The sequence below is a fragment of the Equus caballus genome, chromosome 5 (assembly GCF_041296265.1).
Source record: "Equus caballus isolate H_3958 breed thoroughbred chromosome 5, TB-T2T, whole genome shotgun sequence".
Classification (NCBI taxonomy): domain Eukaryota; kingdom Metazoa; phylum Chordata; class Mammalia; order Perissodactyla; family Equidae; genus Equus; species Equus caballus.
In genome coordinates this window covers 30,782,655-30,803,363 of record NC_091688.1, presented here as the reverse complement: position 1 = coordinate 30,803,363, position 20,709 = coordinate 30,782,655, and the positions used below count along the sequence as shown (strand labels likewise).

The following is a 20,709-nucleotide window of genomic DNA, read 5'->3' as shown; positions in this document are numbered from 1 at the left end:
GTTTTTATGAATCCTGACCTCACTCAAGAACCAAAGCACTTGTCGTTTTAGAAAATTTGGTTTAGATAAAGAGCTGGAAGGCAAGCAAACCTCTAACATTTTTTAGTTTGTTTTTGCTGTTTTTTGTTTCTTTGCTTTGACCTGTTTGCTTTTTGTGTTAATATAAATGTCTGCCATACATATACTATTGATCTCCACAGAACTAACTGCCTAATTATTTTTATCGTTAATTTCTTCCTTTGGAAAAAGAGTCAATTTATTTAAATAAAGAATCATAATAAATAACATTAAATAAATAAATACATAAATAAATTTATTTAAATAAGGAATGTTACCAAAGAGGAGTAAGAAAGCTATGATGGTAGCAATTACATTTTCTTCTTTGCATTGACCACTTGATTTTTTAAAATAAACTTTTCATTGTTTACTGTATTTTTTAATTTTAGATTTATAGAAAAGTTGCAAAGGTAGTATAAAGAATTTCCATACACCTTTTATTCAGTTTCCCCAAGTGTTAACTAAATCTTACATAACCTTGATGAATATGTCAAAAGTAAGCAATTAACAATGTTACAATACTATTAACTAAACTACAGGCTTTATTTGGGTTTCAGCAGTTTTTTTTCATTGATGTCCCTTTTTTTCCTTCCAGGATTGAATCCACCATACCATATTGCATTTAGTACACCATTTGCTTTTAAATTATTATTAATATTTTCAACTATTAAATGTATGAGCTCTAAAATAGAAGCAACTCACAGGTAACTTCAATTGGAACATTCTTTCTAACCAAGGTAGAGTCAACAAGATAATTAATTTTTTTATCAGTTAACTATGGATAAGCTTATTAGAGTATTGTCAACTTAATTATGGTCACCAAGATCTATTAATGGAGGAAGGAATAGAAGAAACTTCATGTAACAGGAAACACTTTGAGCCATTTAAAAACTGTAGCACTGATGATCACACTCTTACAGCATAAATGGGTGAGGAATCATGCTTATGGTTAAAGGCCACTTCGCAATATCAACATGTAATTACGGATAAAATGTCGCATTTAAGTAAAATTGTGCTGGTCTTTTGCACGTTGTCAGAAAAAGTTGAACTTTTCCTGATATAATCAATAACTACTATAAAGGCAAATTTGTCTTTAAAATCTGCTACACAGACAGCACATGCGGTGTTACTTTATAAGAAATTTGAACATTGAACCAAGAAGGCCAATACATATCTTAGGAAATAGTTCAATAAAAAGTTTAAATGAGGGGCCGGCCCCGTGGCCGAGTGGTTAAGTTTGCACACTCCACTGCAGGCGGCCCAGTGTTTCTCAGTTCAAATCCTGGGCGCAGACATGGCACTGCTCATTGGACCACGTTGAGGCGGCGCCCCACATGCCACAACTAGAAGGACCCACAACTGAGAACATACAACTATGTACCGGGGGGCTTTGGGGAGAAAAAGGAAAAAAAATAAAACTTTAAAGAAAAAAAAAAAGTTTAAATGATGCCAACTCCCGGACAAACCAATGGCACAGAGCAGCAGCAGCATCTAAATTACTGTAAAACCTGTTCGGGTCTCTCACTCCCTAAACTACTTCTCCCAAGGCATTTATGAACCATTCTTCCTATTAATCAATAATCATAATCCCTTAATTTTATAGGATTTATTTAATAATATTTAGTATCACATACATGAATCCATTTATTACCTTAAGGAGAACTCTCTTCTTTATGATCCAATAAGGACTCCTTATTCTGATTTTGCTTGGCTTCTTGCTCTTGGCTCTACTTCCGATGTAAAGTTGTTTTCCTGTTTCTTTGAACTCAGTGTTGGTATTTTGTCTTCCCAGCTCGATCCTCAGATTTCTCTTAAGCACTTGGCTTAGAATCAATCTATTTTTTTCCTACTTTGGGCTACCCGGTATTGGAAACCTTGCATTACTGGACTCTCAATCACACATTCCCAACTTTCCCTGTTCCCATGATCAAGCTTGTATATGCTCCATGCTGATATTTGATAAGCTATAGTACAGCACTGCCTGGAATAATGTGTTAATGCTTGATTACAGTCAGAGAATAACTACCAGAACTGCCAACATTTCTTACTACAAAGGAAAATCTACCCTAACCACATAGTATTTGCCAGTTTCCTTAGTATGGCACCACTGCTACAGGTGGGAGGAGTTTATTCAAATGGGTTTCCTATGTCTGTTTGTGAAATTGAAGGAATATTCAAATGGCATCAGAGAAGAATAGGAAAGGAAAATGGAAGACAAAGCAAAATAGTGGAGAGAAGACAAAATAAAGAATCAACAGTTTACCCAGGAAGAGACTCTGTTAACTTAAACTATGGTCATATTGAAAATATAGTTTTAAAAAATTGGTATGGAGGCTGGCCCGGTGGCACAGCAGTTAATTTCACATGTTCTGCTTTGACCCCTGGGGGGTTCCCTGGTTTGGATCCCGGGTGCAGACCTGTGCGTCGCTTGTCAAACCATGCTGTGGCAGGTGTCCCACATATAAAGTAAAGGAAGATGAGCACGGATGTTAGCTTAGGGCCAGTCTTCCTCAGCAAAAAGAAGAGGATTGGTGGCAGATGTTAGCTCAGGGCTAATCTTCCTCCAAAAACACCCCAAAAAACCAGTATGATTATCTTTTCTTTTTAGCTCTTATGGTCCAAATTCCTTAGCCCATAGTTAGCCAGTCATAAGTCTTGTGGACCACATTCCTTAGTCCCTAAGTAGACTTCCAGACAGTCACAAGGGCCTCTGGTAATGCCAGAACCCCCCATATAGACTAAGTGGGCGGCTCACTGGACACCATGAACTTCTGAAAATTGGTGATGGGAGATACTGTCTGGGTCTTTGAGCAGAGGTTTACAATGGAGATGCTGCTTATGAGGCCAGTGTGTTTATCTCAGGACTCAGGCTATAATGCAGACCCAAAGATGGGAGTAGAAAGGTTCATAGCAAAGTATAAAAACAAAATCCGTTGTGGCTGCAATCTGGAGGTCCGAGAATAAAAAATATTTGAGGCCAAAGTGGAGAAGATGGTTATAAGTGGTTTTGTAGCATAAACACAGCTGGAGACATTTTATTTAAATGAACCGAAAGGGCAGCTTTTAAAAGAAAAGCTCATCTTGAGATTCATAAAACTGCACCCATTGCAAAAGCCTTGGCCAGCAAGCACGGTAAAACATTCAGGACAGCTGAGGTCAAAGAGTCTTTCACAAATATATTAAGGAAGAAAGGCATACTAGAGAGAGAGTAGTCTACCGATAAATCAGAAAAGGGATGAAAATCATGATGGCTCAAAAATGACTGAGTTACTGAACTGACATATGGTCAAAAAAATAGATGTTAGCAACAAAGCTAAGGAAAAGCAGTCTGAGTTATTAGAAAGCAATGAATACTTTGTACATATAAAGTAGCGATTGATGGAAAGCACTATTAGAGAATATTTGAAAAATCTGAGGCGTAAATCAGTAGTCTGGGAGGAAATATTTCTCAGCTCAAGCCAAAGATGATCTGGTCCTTTACCATGCAAGTGGCGCTAACTGCAATTCTTACTAAAACAAAGGGGGGATATCTGTAACTGTCACCAAAAAGAGCTATGGAACCAAAAACCAAAAAGCAATCATGAAGAAAAGAGAGTAGGAGGCGGGGCATGGAAAACAATTTTTTGATAAAATTGAAAAAGGCCGATGTCATGGAAATATGGTATATCAAATATGTTGGAGGAATAATTTCATAGTTAGCTAGATGCCCGATAGAGAAAAAAGAAATTGACCAATAATTTTGGAACACGCACTTTAACATGTCAGTTCCTTTTTGCTTGAAGGGAGAACACATTGGAAATACACCTACTGTTTACAAATCCTACACCAGGTCCATGAAAGATCTTCACCAAAACCAAGATTGAAGCCAGGGACACAAACCACCCTTCACAAGCAAATTCGTGTGCATTTGATTGTGAACAAAAGAAAATCGGACTCAAACTGGTCTCAAGTTTAATACAGTACTTAAAATAAATGGAATTTCTGAAAGCAGGGTTAGCTACAGTGAGCTTGGTATGGAGTCCAATATTGCCTCAAAGACCATTTTCTTTTTTTATTTCTTTGTTTTATCTTATGTGCTATGGGATGAATTATAAGCCTGACTTTATCATGGCTCCAAGATAGCTGCAGGAGCTCCAACAGTTAGATGCTTCCTCATTTACATCTGCAGAAGAGAGATGAGACCTTCATGCCAGCATCCCCAGAAGAACTCCTGAAATTCATTCCAATTGGACTTTCTTAGGCCACATTTTCAGTACTGAAAGCATTGCTCTGACCAGGATATGAAGGAAGAGAGTAATGGAATGTACCAGTTGGCTTTGCCCACATCATGTACTTGATTTCCTCAACCAGAGGTCGATTCAGCCTCCACAGAACCACATGGATCTGGATCTCCAAAGCAAACAGAAGCTTTTTAAGATGGGATGGTGGAAAACATGGAGGCTATCAAACTATCAAATATCCTCTAGAAGGTTAGATAGACAGAGGCACATCCAAAGACACAAAGAACTAAGAATAGCTAGACTTCCTTTGAAGCCAGTCCCCTTAATGTCCAACATCCAATTCTTCATCTATCCAAATGTTCCCCCTACCAGCAAATTGGGGCTGGCCAAACAAGAGACCATTTCCACTGGACTAGAGCCAGATTATAGTATTCATTCCAGACATAACTGGAAGAGGAAATAAAGTTTAATAACTTGATGAGAGCCTACCAAAGATCATTGGTGGAAGATAAGGTTTCAAATATGGAAAGATCTAGTCTAAGCAAGAAGCTCTTGGTATCAGAGGCAGAATAGAAGCCAAAAACGGAGTCTGATGTACTCAGCTGGGTGGAAACGGTCCCACTAATCCTTGCACTCAATCTGAGCTCTTTGAGACACATAGACAAAGTATAAAAACTCACAGTATTCAGATCAGCCCCCTTCGAACCTCCCTTATTCATTCCCATCATGCTTTCACACTGATCCTGTTTCTTTTGAACAGGAGCTATCTTCCAAGAGCTCTAAAACTCATTTCGGTGTTTGGCTGGCATGTCCTAGGTTCTGGAGACAAAAGACACATGAGAGCCACAATGCTATGGTTGACATAAGAGCAGGTCTTTAGCAATAGTTATTGAACTATCTTGTAGACGTTATTGTAGAGCCAGCAAGAATGGCCTACACCTTCTCGGTATTGGCTCCTGATCAATATGTCAAGTGAGGAGAACCCAGCAAGTATCTCCCCTGAAAGCATATTTCTGTTAAATGTGAGGGGATCATGGATACAGCTGAAAGATTGGCTAAGGAAAGTAGCTAATAAGTTCAGTTATAAATTTTATTGATTTCTCTCCCTCACCTTGGTTTAGTTTGTCTTTGAATTTTCAGGGATAGGGAGAAAAACACCATAAAATTAAATATAATTAGGCACTCCTTGAAATGACATTTGTATTTATAATTCTCAAAATGAGGCTCTTGTATCTTACAGTTCAAGTACACATTTTCTTGTGGAGATTTTGCCTTATGAGGTTATGTTAAAGTTTCACTATATGCAAATATGTGGATGTGTATGGTGCATTTATCATTTTAAATCCCAGGGGGAGTCTGTTGATTGTCTGTCTGCCCCCTCTCTCTTTTTCCATTTTTCTGTTCATCTGTTGCTTGTTTTTTTCTTCCTCCCTCCAGTATGTTTATGCATTCAGAGAAGAGTCTTCTAGGAAAATAATGGAAGGGAAAAGCTCGTGATTTATCATTACGCTATAATGGGTGCCCTGCTTCCGCTGAAGGAGGTCAGCTTCTCTTAGAGATACCACAGTCCCTTCTTATTAACGTTCTGTTCCCACTAATGGCTTGGGGTAGGGCAGCCAGGTCTTACAAGGAAGGCATTTACGAAGAGCACTTTGTTTAATGGAAGCTGAGGTTTTTACAGGGACACACACAACACCAAGCTCTCTGGTGAGAGTGACACACAGATAAAGAACACCCTCTCCCCACCCCTGGCAAAAAAAAGAGCTTTTTAAAAATCTGTGTGCCCTTTTTCATCAATCCAATGCTCAGTTGTCCCTATGTCTTTCTGATTCTTGTTCTGAAATGCCTCTATAATTATTCCTCCTTTCCACTTTCACTGGCCTTCATCATTTCAGACTTTCCATCATCTCTCTTTTGCTTTTTAATACAATTTTTTTCTTCAGTCTACCCTATTTCCAGTTATCTTCCTAAGTCACTGGTTTCATCACATCACTGCCATGTTGAAAGGCTTTACACTTACAAAATAGAGTTCAAATTCTTTAGCTGAGGTCCTTTCCAGTCTCGTCCAGGCCCCATCTTCCTTAAGCTGCAGCGGCACCGAACTGCCTTCTATGTCTTAAAACTGGAGCCCAGGGAATGAGAACATGATTGGAAAGGGTGCCATAGGAGGATCTGAAAGAATCCAGATTTAATTGTGTAAAATGGCGAAGAGAATAATAGCTTGCCCTTTCCGAATGCTTTTTAAGTCATGTGGAGACACAGACTACCTGAGGGCACATTCATCTTTGTGTTTCTACCCTTGACACAGTGCTTGGACCATGGTGAGCATTAAAAAATTATGTAGTAAATGATTGAGTGAATGAGTCAGTGAAATTCCAAGGTAAATAAGAAGAAAAAAGAATTACATATCGAGCCTTAATTTCAAAGTGTGGAGCCAAAGGATAAGTAGTTATTTTTTATCTCATCCCCTAGGCAGTGTGTACAATGAGCTTCGGAGAACGGTGCCAACGTCATTGTCCATTTAATACCATGTAAGTTCATCCTAATTATTCTCTTTAATATAAGTGATCCATTATGACTGTAAACTGGGTAAAATGTCACATAGGGATGTTTGCCATAAGATGTGACTTATTATCACTTTCCAGAAGAGGGTCAAGAGGCAGAGGTTTGCCAAGGTCACAAAGTAACTGCGATAGTGTTTGTAGACAGGAAGTAAATTCACCATTTTTTAAATTTCGTTTCCAATTGTCAGTCTTAAATGTTGGAGTCAATTGAATCACCCCTGCTGCTGTCTTAATTGATTGCTAGGCAAAGAACACTGACACTCTTATTTTCACACTGTGTTTATTATCACATATGTCTGGCCTATTATTTAATGAATATTCTCTGTATGGGCTGCCTCTCAATCTACTTTTCTGAAGTTTTTAAAATTCAAGAGGCTTGTGTTACTGAACGACCAAAAACACTCTAAGCATCCATCATGTGTAGATTAGTTAAATAAATGGTGGAAATACACAACAGAATATTATGCAGCTGTTAAAAAGAATTAGGTGTTAAGCAGGCAAGCTATATTTTAGAGTAAAAGGAAGCAAATTACAGAGTGTTATTATTGGTGACCCTTTTGTGTAAATTTTTACAACTGCCTTTGCAGCCTCCTCCACTCCCCCCACAGAAAAACATTCTAGAAAAAAATTCTTTACAATGAAAATATTAATTAAAAATTGAGAAGTCCAATAGCAAAATTAATTTTAGGCCTCCAAACTGTGAAGTTTTCTTTGCCTGCCTTTGGCCACCGCAGTAATGGTGAGCAGAGGTAGAGAGGGTGTTTTGTCATGTGACCAAAGAATCCTAAGTAAGATTAGTCAATAGATCCACCCATCCATCCATCCATCCTTCTATCCGTCTACCCATATAGATCTATCTACCCATCTAGCTATCTATCTAACTAGCTATTTATCTATCTCAATCTTATCTATCTGTCTGTCTATCTATCTATCTTTCGAGTTAATTTTCACCATATGATTAGAACGTGCTCCATCAGCACAGGATTTTTCTTTCTCTTCCTCTCTTCCATTGCTAACACGACCTGCTTCTTCCTCCTTTCTTTTGTTCTACTCTCTCCTTTAGGACATTTTCATCAGTTACTACATGGAGGCAGTACTTGCTACACTGAGTGGGGAAGATTCTGCGGCAATTCGTGCTGCAGGGAGAGTACATGGAACACTCACCTCTGGCTGAAGGCTTTCATCCCACACGGCTGCCCAAGCCCATGATCCCTGTGCAGCGCACTGACAGCACCAAGAGGAGACACGTTCTTGCAACTGGAAGACAATGCAACTGGATGAATTTTAAGATCCACTCCAACTCTAAGGTTTATGATTCTCTAACTACTATTGTTATCAAGGAGGGGATTGTTAGTGAAGGAAAGATGGACATTTTTCCAGACATGGAAAAAGAGATAAAGAATTTGCCAATGGAAATACCTCTTATGATTAGTAATGTTCAAGGGAATTTTGTCTTAGCTTGTCTGGCTCATCAGGAATAATTATATATGAATCCTATTATTTATCAGCCTTTCCCAGGTTCACAGAGTTTCAGATTATACTATGTCATTCTCTTTTCTGAAATCCTAATGATAGGGAAAGAGTCCCTGTTTCACTGCATAAAAAGGGACCAGACTGGGTTTATGTAATATCTTTCATCTTTTTTTTTCTGGAAAAAAACGTTTATAGGCACAAAGTTGTATTCCAATTCACTTTTTAAAATAAAAAAGAAATTAATTTTAACAGAACCTATTGATTTCTAAGGATAATATATGATTTATTCCTTGTCTTGATTTAATAGGGATTTTTATTCCATGTAGTATTGCTTACTGTGTGAAGACTAAATTCATCTATTACTTTTCAATCAGTTATCATCTTATCATTGAACAGAACACAATTAATTGGATGTTATTAAATAATTTATTCAATCATCATAGTTACCAAAAAAAATCAACTATTCTTCTTTGCATATAATTAATAATTGTATACAGCAGAAAATAATTTGACATTATTAAGCAATTACCATTTCATTATTTCAGTGAGCAAAATCCATTAAATGCCATTCAATCAATTTTTCTACAATTATGTTATTTAGTAAATTATCCTTAATTCTTTCTTAAAATCAAGATAAATTTTAAAAAAATCACAGTTTCCCTAGGACAATTTTAAGAAAATTGAATAGTTCAATATGTTAAAGATATTTTTTAAAGATAAGAACTTCAAATAAAGCAAAACTTGACAAGTTTCTCAAAATTGCCGTTTCTGATGGATCCATGTCACTTTTCGTTTTTGGATCTCAAACGATATACCATGATAAAATTATCAAATCTTCTTTTAGATGGTAGTATTTATACATTTGAAAAATTATTAACTTGAGCCAATTTCAATTAAGCTTTTCTAACTTTGATTCCTTCCATGTCTGCCACCCGTAGAAATTGTCTTTTACTCTATTTTTTGGCACTGAATTGTATTCAATCTAGTATTTTATCAAATAATGTATTATTTTCTATAGTTTTTTCATGGACACAAACCCTTTTTTCCATCAAAGTGTTAACTTCCTTAAGAGCAGAAGACTCTGTGTGTGTGTGTGTGCGTGCGCACGTGTACATATGTGTTTGTGTTCTCCATTTATTTAACAGATTATTGCACATATGGTGAGAATGAATTTAATGGAAACAAAATAAATTGGGTTGACTATTGGCATGGAGCTTTGACCAAGGCTTATGGAGTTCTTTCTGAAGAGGTTAGAAGATTTAAACAATTTTAATGATCCAATGACAAGGTTTATAAAACCAACTATATCCAATTTTCTGGATTAGTTTTTCAATCAGATCCCTGCCTCTCAAGTCTGTTTTATTTATTAAGAAAAAGCAATTAAAAATTCAAAGTAGGCAGTGCTGCGATTTCAGCCCCTTGAAAGGCCATATAAATGGCTTAGAGTCAGCTACAATCAAATAAACAACTCAGAAAAGAAAGTGCTCAAGTTAGGATTCTTTTGGTTGAGCTGAACAGACATGACCTTTCTTTTGTGTCAATCTTTTTAATTCTTCCAATGATTTTCCTTTTAAACATTGTTTTCAAAGTACCTGAGTCTGTATCTTACCTCTCCTTCAGGTCCGATGGTCCAAATTCTACTTTTATTTTAAGGTCCCACTCAAACGTTTTGTCTCCGTGGGGCCTTCACAGATGCTTCCTCCATGAGCTGCCTCAGACACCGTTTTCACCTGCAGCCTGGTGCAGATCACTAGGAGACATTCATCACCAGCAGGGTGGCTAGTAAGGTCTATGTCTGGATCTTCTTTCCCTTCTCAAATGCAGGCTCTGTCAGAACAACCACTTTTTATTCATGTTTGTTTGCTCAGAGCATCAACATAACAACGACTTGGTATTTACTGGATGAATACAAATAACATTTCAAAGAAAAGTAATGGGAATTGGGGTAGAGGTAGGATCCAGTGAGCACAGCAGAGCACCCCAAATCTCTCTACCTCTTACATCACTTTTTCCCTTGGCCCACTGTCCTCACTGCTCTCCTAAAACTCAGGTTGTCACAGCCAGTATACTCAGCTCTGCTCCCGGCTCTGCAGCTCTGGAGTCCATCACCTCAGCTTTCACAACCTCTCTGGCTTTTCCCAGCACTCCGCCCCCCACAGTTTGATGAAGTCAGGTACAGAACTTTTCCACAGCTGTGCAGATCTGAAGGGTGCCAGTGGTCCTGCCTGTTTCAATCCGAAAACTTCTTTCTTTTTCAACACATGTGTTGACTTGTCAACGTTGACGGGATTGGTTTGCTTCTGGCTTTTCATTCAGCTAGTGAGGAGCCAAAAGTGAGTTGTTAGCTGTAGGCTAGTTCCTCTTGCCGTTTCTAACACTGCTGTAGTATACTGTGGTTGCAACTGGAGTCAAAACTCAGTGATTAGTACAAAATGAAATAAAACTCTCTCTACCCCACCGAATTTTTCTTTTCAATCTGAAAGGAAAGGAGTCCTCAACCCATTTGCATTTTAAATTCAAAATTTCTCTTTAAAGCACTTAACAGGGTTCTTTGCATGTTGACAGCTTCCTTTTTAACTTATCCTAGACTGGGCTCCGTAATGTGTTGTGTCTTAATTTGCAGAATATGTGCACTGGCATAATGTTTAATTAGGCTTCGGTGTCAACTTAAAATCTAACGCTATCAGCATCTAATGAAATACCAGAAGCACTTGGCTTCTGCATGACATATCTCTTGCAAGAAATCTACTTCCTCTGGTTGAATCACTTAAAAATAAAGGAGGGGGGCAACCAATGAGAAGAATGTGAACCCAGTTTCATACATGAAGTGTTCCTATGGCCATAGCCACATGGCAGAAGGGATAGAGTGGAGGTGACTGTTGAAGGAAATCAGATGCACCTTCCCTTATGTAATTAGTAGAATTCTGAACAGATGGGCATAGATTAAATTTATGCATATAAAATTATTTTCTCATTGGCTAACATCATGGTTTCAGGTGGGCTTCATTTTTATTTTTATTTTCATTTGAATTCAGGGACTATGATGAGAACTGATTTCATCACAGAACACAGGAGGTTAAGATAGAATCTTTGCCTTTGAAAAAGCTACAACTTAGTAGTTGGTTAAAACAGACACAAAACAATAAAACCAGGCAGGTTATTAACTGGTGACCTTGAGGAAGTTACTTAGCTCCTTATTAACCTCATTTTCCTTTTCAATAAAATGGTGACAATACTAATATCAACCCCAAAAGTTGTCAGGCAGATAAAAATAAATACTGTATGTAAAATATTAACTGAACTCAGTGCCTAGCATATCATTGTGCTCAATATATTTTAGATATTATGAGTTACCTGTTGCTAATTTTTAGGAGAGTAAAAGTTGATGAAACCAATGCATGTTAGTTTCCTATTGTTGCTGAAAAAATTACCACATACTTGGCGGCTTAAAACAACACGAATTAGGGGGCTGGCCCCGTGGCCGAGTGGTTAAGTTCGCGCGCTCCGTTGCAGGCGGCCCAGTGTTTCGTTGGTTCGAATCCTGGGTGCTGACATGGCACTGCTCATCAGGCCACACTGAAGCAGTGTTCCACATGCCACAACTAGAAGGACCCACAACAAAGAATATACAACTATGTACTGGGGGGCTTTGGGGAGAATAAAGGAAAAAAAAATAAAATCTTTAAAAAAAAACCAACACAAATTATTTGTAGTTCTGGAGGCTAGAAGTCCAAAATCAGTTCCACTGGACTAAAGTGAAGGTGTTGGCAGGTCTTGTTCTTTCTTGAGGCTTTGGGAACATTCTGTTTCCTTGCCTTTTCTAGGATCTTGAGGCCACCTACAGTTTTTGGATCCTGATCCCTTCCTTGCATCACTCCAATCTCTTGCTTCTGTTGACATCATATCTCCTACTTCCTTTTAAAGACATTTACCTCCATTATTTAGGGTCCATCCAGATAATCCGGGATAATCTTTCCATTTCAAGAGACTTGACTTAGTCACACCTGGAAGTCCCTTTTGCAATATAAGGTCCCATTCACAGTCTCCAGGGATTAGTCCCTGGATATCTTTAGGGGCCATTATTTAGCCTACCATATGGTTTTTTAAAAGAAGATTAATCAAGAGGTGATGTGCAGAATGCTTTCAACTCCACTTCACATATGAAACCTACCCAATACCATAATTCTTAGGAGGCTCCCAGGGGCACTGGTCTTTTCAGAGTGCTTTAATTTCTTAAAGATAAAGTTCACTTACATCTTAGAGAAGCCACTGGAGCAAGTGGAAGTTCATAGGCCCTATCCATCACTCAGTGTAAAAGTAGCGAGCAGGAAGGTCTTTGGCACAGGATGGTTCTGGTTTTATATGATCCAAATGACATCATCGGGATCCTTTGGAAAGAAGAGAGATGATTCACAGGACTCTTGGTGTTGTTCCAGTAATTCAGTGTCTACTGAGATAACCTATATCTCTAAATCCTAGATCTTTGAGTTTTAGAGAACCTACAGGCCTAAGGATTATGAAGTTTAGTTTTCTTTCTTATCTTTTAGTCCCATCCAAAGTAGCTGATATTCTTTTCCTCCAAAGTTTCCCCATTTTCAGTAAATTACATATTTTTATACAAGAGGAATTTATTTGGATAAAAGTAGCGTTTCTTGTCTAATTCTTGAAAGATTCTCTCCTTGTATCACCAGAGGAGGATTTCTGGGTTTCACATGCAAGGTAGACTTTACCAATCTGTGTTCCATGAATGAGTTGTTGAACTATGAATACCCTCAAATCTCTGGGTGACCAGGAGGCACCGTTGTCTCATCTGATCCTTGCAACAACCCAATAAGGTAGTTATCATTATGATCCAATTTTACAGATACAGAAATGGAGGCTCAGAAAAGTTGAGTGATTTATGCAAGTCTACACCATACAAAAAGAATGGGAATTTGATTCCAGGTCTTTCACTTTTTTGGCTGCATCTTATATGTCTTATATATTTAGGCACTCAAAAGTCACATTGCTATGCCATAAAGACTTCAATTTTTTTCCTCCAAGTCCAAGAATCAGGATAAGATATTTCAGTTCTGATGTATGTATGCATTTAAACATGTTGGGAGAAAGCTAACAAATCAACTTAAAATTGGGGAAGGTGTTGCGTACTGACTAATGTACCTCCATCAGTGTGCAGCCTGGGCAATATTCGGAAATTAAAGGGAACAGTGTTCAACTGTTAAAATGATAACTCCCCTAGTCTCTCAGGAGTCCCTGCAGCGACAGTCAAGACTGGGCCAATTTTGCCAGCTGTTTTGGGGCGAATCTTGTTTTTGGTGAGCACTCACACACACACACACACAAACACTGTTCAGTTTCTGCCAGGTTCTCAATGCTCTCATTCACTGTGCTACAGGGCTCACCCTAAATGTTCAGCCCATCTGCTCAGAGAATGATGCCTTCACCACAATTATCTAATCATATTACAGCAAATATCAAATATAGCATGAGTGACAAGGGTGAGGCTGCTCAAAGTAAAAGAAAACAGGAGCATTCAACACAAGGCCTAGTGCCAAATAAGTGTCCTAAGTGTAAAACATACGTTTGCATCTTTGAGAGGCAATGGAAGAATGACAAAAATCAATATATGAACTAACCTGACATCCTAGTCTGACTTTGAAAAATCTTAGTTCTGAAAAAACTGTGTAAGATAAGTGGTGTCTTGGGGAATAACCATGGATTTACAATGGCCTCCTGGATTTTGCCTAAGCATGGGTTGCAAATTGGTGATCCATTTGTATATTCTGTCTAATACAATCCAGTGTTTTTAAAACTGAATTTGAATGTCTTTAGACAGGACATGCTCTTTCTGCTTGCCCAGAGCTAACCTTCCCTGATTATAACAGCCCTTTCCGCACATTAGGTTGCCTGTCTGGCACCTGAATACATGCGTTGTGCAACTGTAGATCCAACCTGTACTATATCTTCAGTTGCCTTGTTATTTATAATCTCTAAACTTTGATAGTGTCTATGGTCATTCCCAACTATTTGCTCACAATGGGAGGCCAGACGGGTTAAACTCAGCCTCCACTCTCTCAGCTGCAAGGGTTTCATGCAGTATGTCAGGCAGGACTAACTATGTAATTTGTAGGACCCAGGGCAAAATAAACATACAGGACTCATTGTTCAAAAATTATTAAGAATTTCAAGATGGTGATAGCAGAGCATTACACAAAGCCTTGGTCTTTCTCTTCGTGGAACACTAAGAAACTCTCCAGATTAGAAACCCATGCAGCTAGCCCTGATGCTCAGGCCTGAGAGGATCTCCTTAGTCCAGATTTCCCAGTGCACTGAGGCTTCTCTACCACCTAGAGAATGGTATCAGCCCAGCTCAAATGGACTGAGTGTCTGTAGAATGGGAGAAATTTAGGGTTCTCATCTGTCTACACTTTACCTGCCCAGAAGGCTGGACCTATTTGCTGAGCTGTGATTTCACCTAGTAGGGAAATAAGGAGCAGAAGTCTTTATTCCCCATGATCTCTGGCAAGCCTCCTGACTTGTTGAGACCAAAACCCAAACTGATTATCACCATCTAAAAGACAGGGGCCATACAATACATCATTTCTATATTGTCACTTTAGCATGTGGTAATGTAAAAAAAAATCCTTACTTCCGTAAGTTTTGTATTTTACATTTATTATGATAGTTGGGAGTTGAAATAAGCCAGAAAACAATGGATTGTGTTATGAAAAGACATTCAAGAGAGCTCAATATGTTTTCAAGACTTGTAAGAGTAATCAGAAATTTTTCTCCTGGAAAAGAAAGAAAGGGATCTTCAGTTAAAGTTGGAAATGGATCGCAAATTTTTATTTCCGCTCCCTCCTGAAACTCCACTAGAATTCTGTAATTTTTAAATAAGGTATAAATCTATAAATTCACAAGAAGAGAGAAGAACATGGTGGCAGATAGAAGATATAGATAACATTTTGGAAAAGAGAAAGCAGATGGACTGCTTGTAACTCACTCAGCAGAGCAAAAATATCCAAGCCCAAGACTTCAGAATAGGCACCAAGAGGAAGATACTGCATTCAGCTTCAGAACCCTAGAACAGCACCTGCGACCTCTGAAGGTGAAATCCAAAGGGACTGAAATGGGAAGATTGTTTGAAAGTATGTTTGAAGTCCAGTTAGTCCCCCTGATGACCTTTTCCAATCCTTTCAGGTGATTACTTTCTCCCCATCCTGGCAAGAGGTAAGAGACCAGGTGCCGTAGAGGGAAAGGGGGTTAAGTAAAAGTATTCACTCTGAACCGTGGGACTCTCCAGTCTCCACACTCCTTTTACTCTTTAGAATGCAGACAGCTTACGCCCTCCAGGAAGGAGACTGGAAGCTACCACTCTTGGGAGGCTGAATGTCAAAGAGAAAAGACTTACAGAAACTGACATTTGGAAAACTTCTAGTGAAAACACGTGGTACTGCCCAATTGCCATGCAGTGAATCCCGCCAGCCAACAAGCCCTTCTCAGGCAAGTGGAGCTTCCAATTGGCTTTTTAAACCTCACTCTTATAAATGGACCATCAAAGGTTGGCCTATAGTTTATAAAAAGCATCTAAGATTAAAGATAGAACCAAAATCAAGTATAAAAGAAAGGACTTCATAGAAAACAAAGACTTTTGTAGGGAGAAGAAATCTTTAACAACCAAATTGTAATTGATATCCTCAGAGAGATAAGAGATTATGTTGCATTAATACATTTCTGACAGGGTGATTTAAAAAAATTGAGTCAGGGAAAAAGAAAGAACTCTTGAAAATTAACAATATAATAGTAGAAATAGAAATTTAATGGAAGAGTTGGAAAATTGAGGGACTTTTCAGTAAACTGTACTTCCAAATCTTTACATGCCTGGTTCTGATTGACTACCTCAGAGAAGTCTAGATTGGTTTTCTTTCCAATGTTCTCTTTCAATAAAATATCAGAGAATTCTCACTTGTGCTCACAGGATTAACTCATACATATCTTTGGCACTTTCCATTTTTCCATAGGTCCCCATAACAAGTACCAGGACCTCAGCACTCATCCTTTTCATTTTCCTTTACAATGTATCTAATACAGTGGAAGGGATAAGGAATATGACTCACAGGTGATAAGAGCTGGTGTATCAGTGGTTCCTCTGAACTGGTGCTGGTCCTCATTGCCTTTCTGATCTGTTATTTGCCTCACTCTGCTTATCTCTACTACTGAAAATCTGTGCTCACTCAATGCTAGAACATACAATATATCCTTTATGAATGTAAATATGTATACGAAACTGTAAGTGGCTGTCAATCAGAATATAATCTCAGTCATTTTCAATGAATGTAAGTCCCATCAGCGCAAAGACTTTTGTCCTGTTTACATTGAAAACACAATCTAGAAAAGTATGTGACACATAGTAGGCACTCACAGAATATTCATTAAGAAAATTAATGAAAGCTAAGTTGAAAAATACCCTAGTTAGAAGGAGAAATTGTCTTCCAAATATAGATGTTGGTCTGTTCCTCATGAGCACATATCCATTATTTCTGTAGTAAAGAAGCCTGACATGGTACCAATGGGGAAGCAACACAGTTTCTAACATGGACCCTGAAATCATATTGGCAATAGTCAAATACAGAGAGGTCATTCAAGTAATTTTTTTATTAGGATTTTTTTATTAGCGTGATCATAATTTAGGATCCAAACCAGCACGCTTTTGTGAGTAAAAGGAGAGTGATAAAAATAATTGTCAGGCATTAATTTACATACAATAGGCATAAACTGTGAATGTTTCAGGCAACTAGTATATATGATCACCCTATTTAGGTATCTTTATATTGATTATTTTTAGACTGACATCAAAATGCCAACATAAAATAATTTGAAAATTCTTATAGAAGATTATTTCTCATGGATAATCCACATTTGGCAAACAGTATTATAAAGGCTATTCCAGCATTAAAAAGAAAATTGGATGAGAAGACCTTGCTGAGATTTAATTACTCTGTGAGTGGAAAACAAGAAAAAAGTACACGTTTAGGAGCATGATTTTCAGGGAGAATATACTCAGCTGGGACACAGTGTGTTCCCGCTGACATTTTCCTTAATGCATCTAGTGCTTTGTACAAATAATTCCATGTCTGCATCTGGGTAGTGGCCTGAGATCAAGACCTTTCCCTTTCCCCGACCCATGATTCTCCGTTATATATTTTTCTTTTCTCCCGATCTTTCATCTTTTCTTAAAGGATTAGTTTTCTCTCCCCCATCAAGCCCACTTCCTGCATAGAGCCGGGACCAAGGGGCTGCAGAAGGGCCAGCACCTCCTAACAGGGTGGGTGAGGGGGCTGCCAGGTGATGAATGGATGCATGTGGAGCAAGGTAATAAACCAGCACCCCAGTCATGTAATCTTCCATTAAAATGAAATGCATACCAGGCATGCGGCGTTTCTGCAGCTTGTACCCTCTCCCATAGAAGATCATGAATAAAAGAGGGAAGTGTACTGCTGACAGATGCCAGCATGCATAAAGGACACTTCCTATAAAGGCAAAGCTCCGGCTAACAGATGGACTAAAGATGTGAGATGCAGAAAGATTTACCAATCTAAATAATTCAAGGGAATGTCGTATGGCAAGCTCGCGCTTTTCGGAGGGAGCCAGCAGAAGGTGCAGATGGAAAGGCAGGCCAAGCCTTTCCCATAAACCCATTAAGAACAGTACTTGTCTGAGCGACAGTATGTCGCAGAAGGCCCAGGGAGAGGCCGGCAAATGAGAAATTTGCTTCTAGAGTTTGTCCTACAAGGTCAAGAGCATATTTAACAGTGAAGGTTGTGGCATTTAATGAGAATGAAAAAGGGGTGTTAAATGTTTCGTTGCTCGTCCTCCTGCCCTCTTCAAAACTCTCCATTCCTGAGTTCTTTGTCTTGTGAGAGCTGAAATGAAAGGACGAAAGGTGAAGGCACCAAAGGCCCTTGTGAGAGGTCTAGTAAGGCTCCAGCTGCGTAGTGCTTACACAGTCTGATGCAGATTTGGGGCCCCAAAACCAAATTACACATGGCAACACTGCTGCTTCCCATAAATGTTCCTCAGAAGCACATGATGACTCTGTCTCCCCAGGCCCTGTTGATCCCTGTTGTCTGCCTACTCATGAAATGTTCAATCCTGCGTTATTGAACATTGTTAGGTTTATTTTCAGGTACTTGACTTGTCTTCCAGACAGGATTATATTCAACTTGAGGAAAAAGGGCTCTTCCTCTCCACTGGGAGTTGCCCTGAGTAGGTACCCAATAAATACTTCTTGAAAGTGAAACCCTTTCAACTTCCAAGAGTCCTTCCTTCAGAGCCTCCATATCATGCTCAGCTGTGCCAAAATGTTAGCATCTCAGGCAAGTGGAGGAGTGACAGGCAGCATTGCAAAGTGCGTCGGAAGGAGAGCTGGCCAAAACCCCATTCACACCCCAGTTAGCTGGGCTAGCCTAGACAAGACAAAGCCTTCATTCTTTCATTGTAAAAGAAATAATTTAACAAAGTAATTTCTAAGCCCCCTTCCAGCTCCACTACATAGTTATATCAAGACTAAATAGAAAACTTTCAGGATCTGGCAATGTCTAGATGAGTAGCTCACAAACTTGCTTCCAATAACCATTGCTGCATCACGCACAGGTTTTACATTATAAAATGAAAAATCTAAAGACTATGGAGTGAAAATTTTGTTTAAATTTATTTTAAGTTAATGAAGGACTGCCTTTTATTTTGAGACTGTACTCTTATTTTTTTTTTTTTTGGATTTTATTGTCTTTATATGAAATGAAAGAAATACTAAGATAGTAGACTTTGCTTTGTTTGCATCTTTATTGTGAAACAAAAAAACAATTGGTGACCCTGTGTCTGTTCCCCCTACCCACCTGCACACAAATCTTTTCTTGTTAGCTGTCTTAATTTTATTGATTATGAAATTTAAAAATCTTAGAACTGCTGCTGTAAACCCAGAAAGAAGACAAGGGTTCCCCTTCCTCCAACAAAGTAGCACGGATGCTCACAGTGTAGAGGCTTCAAGAAATAAACATTGGTTTTACAGGTTTTTGTGGATGTACTTTGCCAATTACCGAAATTCATGTTTTTGAAAATCCATGCAAAAATCAAATTGTTGCGAATGAGTTTCCAGTTTTCCAGCTCCCTAAATTATCAATTTAAAGACTCTATTTTCTTTTTATAATTAATTTTCACCTGGCAGCAGCTGCCTGTACTCCTGTCCCCTCAACCCTAACTCTGACAATTGCATCAGTTAATAATCTAAAACCCATCAAAAACCTCAACTCAGGAAAGGAGCTCTGAGGTAGATCCTTCTGTAAAGCAGAGAATCATTTTTAAATTATTTTTCATTTGTCCAGTTTTCTTATAAATATCAACTATCTCATGGAAAGCTCTATAATCTTGGATTATATTCGAAATTAGTTTTTAGTTTACCTGTTAACTCTTGTGCTACTCACCTTGAGTTCCTTCTCTGTTATCACTCAGTTGTGTACATGTATGTGTGTCCAACAATGATCTGGGAAGGTTTTCTTTCTTCTATTTTTCTCATGGTTTTTTGAATCCTTTTTGACTGTGACCAATTTAGAGTATATTCCACTGCGGGCAAAGACACAAGGTTTATAGCTTTGAAATAATGGCCATAGGCACCCTGTCTGTTTCCTTGGCATTGTAAATGGCACAAATAGCTTCATCCGTCTCTGGTGTGATGTATCTCCTCTTTCGTGACCAACAGTGCAGTGTTTCATGGTGTTGATATGAGTTGATATCCACTTGCTCATCACATCTCACAAAAAAGTTCTTGCTGGTGACGACGTCCCATGGTCATATTTTTAAGCATTCTGACAGTTCTTAGTATTATGAAAGGCTTTTATTCTGACATCACCAAATCCTTTACCAGCTCTCATTACCTGATACCCTAGTGAAGGCAGAAATGGCAGATATCAATCTCAGGCCAGCTGTCAGAGGTGAGAAGTGAATGCACTGTTCATTTTTTTCTATCAGAGCACTCCCTGTTTGAGGTCACAAGGGCAGTTCCATTTAATAAATTACTAGAATTAGAACTCTGCGTGGTCTTGACTTCCAGGCTCTGAAGAGTGCCACGTGCTGAAGAAGATGCTGGACTTTTGTTTGTTCACTTGCTATTCTCTTGCCAACAACAGCCATAACCAAGACAGTAGGAAAGAGCTGTGTGTGCAATGACAAGTGAGAGGTACCTGAGTAAAGCCTGGCCCGGCTCCATGGAGGCCCCCACCTTTTGGTTATCTTAATAATCTCATCAGTATTGCTTTACATTAGCCCCCATGAATCAAAGGAGAAAATCATGTAGAACAAAACCAACCAGTTATCTCATGTAGGAACCCAGCTGTTACCGC

The 20,709-nt window shown here is 38.6% G+C and overlaps 1 long non-coding RNA gene across 1 annotated transcript; it reads right to left on the bottom strand.

The window, feature by feature from the left end:
• Positions 1-5,349: 5,349 nt before the first annotated feature.
• On the bottom strand, positions 5,350-20,387 carry LOC102150597 (uncharacterized). Its single transcript, XR_290273.4, has 6 exons — positions 19,795-20,387; positions 12,569-12,702; positions 9,924-10,141; positions 8,006-8,098; positions 6,298-6,449; positions 5,350-5,742 (listed from the first exon to the last, which is right to left on the bottom strand). It is a non-coding gene; the product is annotated as an uncharacterized lncRNA (long non-coding RNA).
• Between the last annotated feature and the right edge of the window lie 322 nt (positions 20,388-20,709).